The sequence below is a fragment of the Megalobrama amblycephala genome, linkage group LG14 (genome assembly GCF_018812025.1).
Source record: "Megalobrama amblycephala isolate DHTTF-2021 linkage group LG14, ASM1881202v1, whole genome shotgun sequence".
NCBI lineage: Eukaryota > Metazoa > Chordata > Actinopteri > Cypriniformes > Xenocyprididae > Megalobrama > Megalobrama amblycephala.
The window spans coordinates 25,884,327-25,888,701 of record NC_063057.1 but is presented as its reverse complement, the minus strand read 5'-3'; the positions used below and the strand labels follow the sequence as shown (position 1 = coordinate 25,888,701).

The 4,375-nt window shown below is 34.6% G+C and overlaps 1 pseudogene; it reads left to right on the top strand.

Moving 5' to 3' along the window:
* The first annotated feature begins 303 nt into the window (after nt 1–303).
* LOC125246315 lies at nt 304–2,826 on the top strand (annotated as a pseudogene).
* The last annotated feature ends 1,549 nt before the right edge of the window (nt 2,827–4,375 follow it).

The following is a 4,375-nucleotide window of genomic DNA, read 5'->3' as shown; positions in this document are numbered from 1 at the left end:
ATCTCATAAGGCTTTTTAAACTATTCATATATTACCTAAAAATCCCCTATAAGTTGTATGTAGGCTTTCTAGTATGAAAGTGGCCATAATCGGTCTGATTTTGTATATGACATGTTTAGACTTTCATGAAACACAGAAGCTACTTCTGTTCGATTTAAGTACGGAAGATATATTGTTGCTGTATATGAACCATACAGGGTTTTTTTTTCATATGGGCGGCTCAACTGTTGGTGGACGGCCCCTTGCACCTTTTTAAAGATCTCCAGCTGCAGCTGAGCTGTACCTGCATAATAAAAATCAGCAGCAGGAACTAAAGGAGGCATTTTTACATTTGAATTGTTACAGGACACAAGTTTATGGATATCAACTATATGTTTTGAAAAAGTTCAAGGTAAATTCAAAATACACCACACTAGATTATACTATATAACAAATATATCTTTTGTATAATCTTTACATATACATATATATATATATATATATATATATATATATATATATATATATATTTCATATTGGTTTATTCCATGTTCTGTCTTTTAATACTTTTACAGCAGCTCATAGCTCAATTAAAAGGATTGTCAGACTTTATATCTCCTTATGAACTTGTTTCCTCTAACCTCACTGAAAAGAAACACAAAGAATCATCAGCACTACTCCTGCTGGATCCAAGAATTTAAGGTAATTATAATTATTAAAAAAAAAAAAAAAAAAAAAAAAAATACATTATTGAATTACACTATTTTAATAAATATATCTCATCAAGAGTATCAACCAAGTATCTTTAAATTTACACTATTTTAGTTTATTAAATGTAATAGCAAAAATAAGTAAATAAAAATAATTGTATGATTTGTCACTTTCAACATTTCTTTATGTAGCCAATATTTGACACCGCATTACAGTTAACCCATATAAAATTTAAAGCACAGCAGAATGGATAGTTTCTGAATACACAAAATGGAAAAATTGCAAAACTAAACCCTGGCAGGGGCATCAGGACCCTTAGCTGATTCTGTAAAGTATTGTGGGTTTATTACAGTTCACCTGTATCCCTTAACTTTGTTATTTGTAGTTTCATGCTGTTTAAGTAAATTAACCCGTTATCAATGTTGTCTAATCTATGAAACGTGATTTTATATCAACTGACAGGAAAGAGGAACACAAAAGGAAAGAAAAGGTTAAAAGCTCTCCACTCAAAAGGTCAGTATACCATCAAATGCTTTGTCTATTTGATCATTTTAATTGTAATGTACATCCTATTAAAGTTATGTGAGCCTTTAAGCGAAACACTATCTGCCTTTAAATGTAACTTTCTGTTGACTCCATTTGTTAAACAAAGAGCTTCAGGGTTGAATGTGGATCACATTACAGTAATCAATAGTTTCTGTATTAACAGAAATTATTTACATTCTTACATTCTTCACCCTTCAAGAATAAAGTAATGCTTAAGGTACTTCTATAATTTTTGCAGTTTAAAACATGGCAACTGAAGACCGTGATGTTGTTGAGGCAGTAAAAGCATCAGGAGAATCCACCCTGGAAAGGGCTAAAGCAAAAGCAAATGAAACAATTGGCCAGTTTTTAAATGTCACACTGGACATCGCTGTGACTGGAAAGACAGGATCTGGGAAATCCTCCTTTATAAATCGTATCCGAGGCCTAAGTGACGATGATGAGGGAGCAGCACCTACTGGTGTCACAGAAACTACAATGGAGCCCACCATGTATGAGCATCCTACAATGCCAAATGTGAACATCTGGGACCTGCCTGGAATAGGAAGTCCAAAATTCAAAGCAAAGAAATACCTTAAAGATGTCAATTTTAAAACCTATGATTTTTTCATTATCCTGAGCTCACAGAGGTTCTCAGAGAATGACATCATGCTGGCTAAAGAAATAAGAAAACAGAAGAAACATTTTTACTTTGTTCGTTCCAAAATTGACGTCGACATCTCTTCAGAGCAAAGGAAAGCAGGATTTAATGAGCAGAAAGTTCTTGACACAATAAGAGATTACTGTGTGAGAAACTTGAATGAACTGGGAAACCCTGAAGTTTTCTTGATATCGTCTGTTGACTGGGGGAAATTTTGAGAAGCTTCAAAACACACTAACAGATGATCTTCCGGACCATAAGCAATCTGCTCTCCTTCAAGCTTGGCCGGTGTGCTCTGCTGCAGCTCTTGAGAGGAAGATCAAGTTATTTGAAGCACTGACCTGGGCAGCATCTCTTGCTTCTGCTGGTGTAGCAGTGATCCCTATTCCTGGCACATCAATAGTATGTGATGCAGCCATTGCATTGGCTTTCCTTTCAAGGTGCTATTATGCATTTGGTTTGGATGACGGATCACTGAAAAGGCTTTCAGAAAAGGTGAACATGAACTTGCTGGAATATCGGGCCGAATCAAAATTTGCTGATGCCATCCAAACTAAAACAATGCCTGCAATAGAGGGCTGTGCTGCAGTTGTAACAGTGTCTTGCTTTGCAGATCTGGTGAGTCTCCTTCCAGGTGTGGGCAGTGCCTTTGCTGCAGTATTGTCCTTTGCTTCTACTCGGTACCTCTTGAGAGAAGGAGTAAATGAACTGGCAAATACTGCTCGAGAGATCAGAAAAAGAGCTGGGCTGGACACAATGTAATATATCTGGCCTGAACACATGTCATTATCTTCAGAATGTATGGGGTCTATTACTTCTGTTTATTTAGTTTATTTCTTATAGAGCATGTGTACATTTTCTGCATTCGTCATGGACTAAATCATAAGATGTTGTCTTAAAAGTTTTAAAAGAATAGATTTTAATATGCATGTAAACTGTATACAAGAATAATTGACATATAATCATGTATATATCTCATACATAATAAAAATAAAAATATACATTTATATTAATTAATTAATTACATTTATAATAATTAAAATTATTTACAATATTTTGCCTAAAAATTCTTTACCCTTTATGATTGAAAAAAGGGAATTCATGCCTTCATGAATTTTTTTTACAAAACCTTATAGAAAGTATACATACAAAGTATACAGACCAAGAATGATTAAGTGGCATTGACTCACAAAAGAAAAATGAGCATTTCAATGACCAGCATGCACAATAAGACTACGGTATCTATATTAAAATATTATATTTTAGTAATGAGTCCTATAAGCTTTACCTTCTTGTCCCGTTGAAAGACACTTCCTCAGTGTTTTATTCCAGAACCCCCTATAAAGATTACATTTGTAAACATGGCACCTTGTCTCTTGATTTTGCAGGTCTGGATGTTGAGCTAAAGTCATTTAAATTGAGGAAACCAATTACCTTAATTCCAGAGTCTTCTGAACTAAAAGAGGAATATTTCTTAATGTTTCTTAAATAAATGTTGTAGTTAATTAATTGATTAATTAAGTGATGAAGACAATTATTAAATAAAGACACCAGCTGTTAACAAGCAGAATCACTGAAGGAAAGAGGAACAACAAGAGACAAGGCAAAACACGACAACTACAACTGACTTATACCCACAGACTAAATTCCTGGGTATTTTTTTTTTTTATAGCCGAACGCACAGCATTGGAATGTATACTTCACTTGACATGTACGCTTACACAGATGTTCGATGCATGCGCAGTTTTGAGCGATCTTTTGCCAAGAGTCACAACCCATGTAAACATCTTTGTATGCTTTCATGCTAGAGTTGTACAGACGAGGTACTTTGTAACCTCTTCACACAATCTCTCGTATATGTAGGCCTCCACTGTCACTGTAACTTGCATGCATTCCAGTCTGTTCTGTTTATGCAGTTTTTCTCCGATTTCTCCTTGTGAATCGACGCCCCCAGGGCATGGTTGCCACCTGGTGGATAAACTAATTACTGCAAAAATATGAAATGCGCATGTGCGACCTGTGTGTAAAAAAACCCGGCGGTGCTCACACTGACCGCTGACCCTCGCATATGCGTAAAAGAGTGAACCATACTTGGAGCTTCACACATACTCTGTCTACAGTGCAGGAGCTGCATGCGCTCGTGCTTTCACATATGCTGTGTTCGCAGTGTGCAATGGCTATATCCCACAAACACAACATTTATTCATTATTTCAAATAATTTATTTTATTTCAAATCCAAAAGTTTTTATCAGCAACTTTTATATAAAAAAAGTTTTGTCAGCGTTGTGATTCTCAAGATTATACAATTTTTCATAAACATAGTCACGTTTAAACACCAAATTAAATGGGTTATTTAATGTATTATTTCTATGTAGATTTATATATTAAGCTGCTCAAGCAAGTGACAAAACATTTAAACATGTACTTTACTTATTTTAAAATAACAAACATTTTAAATTAAAACACAACTGACAAAAACAGCCGACTCTCATATATTT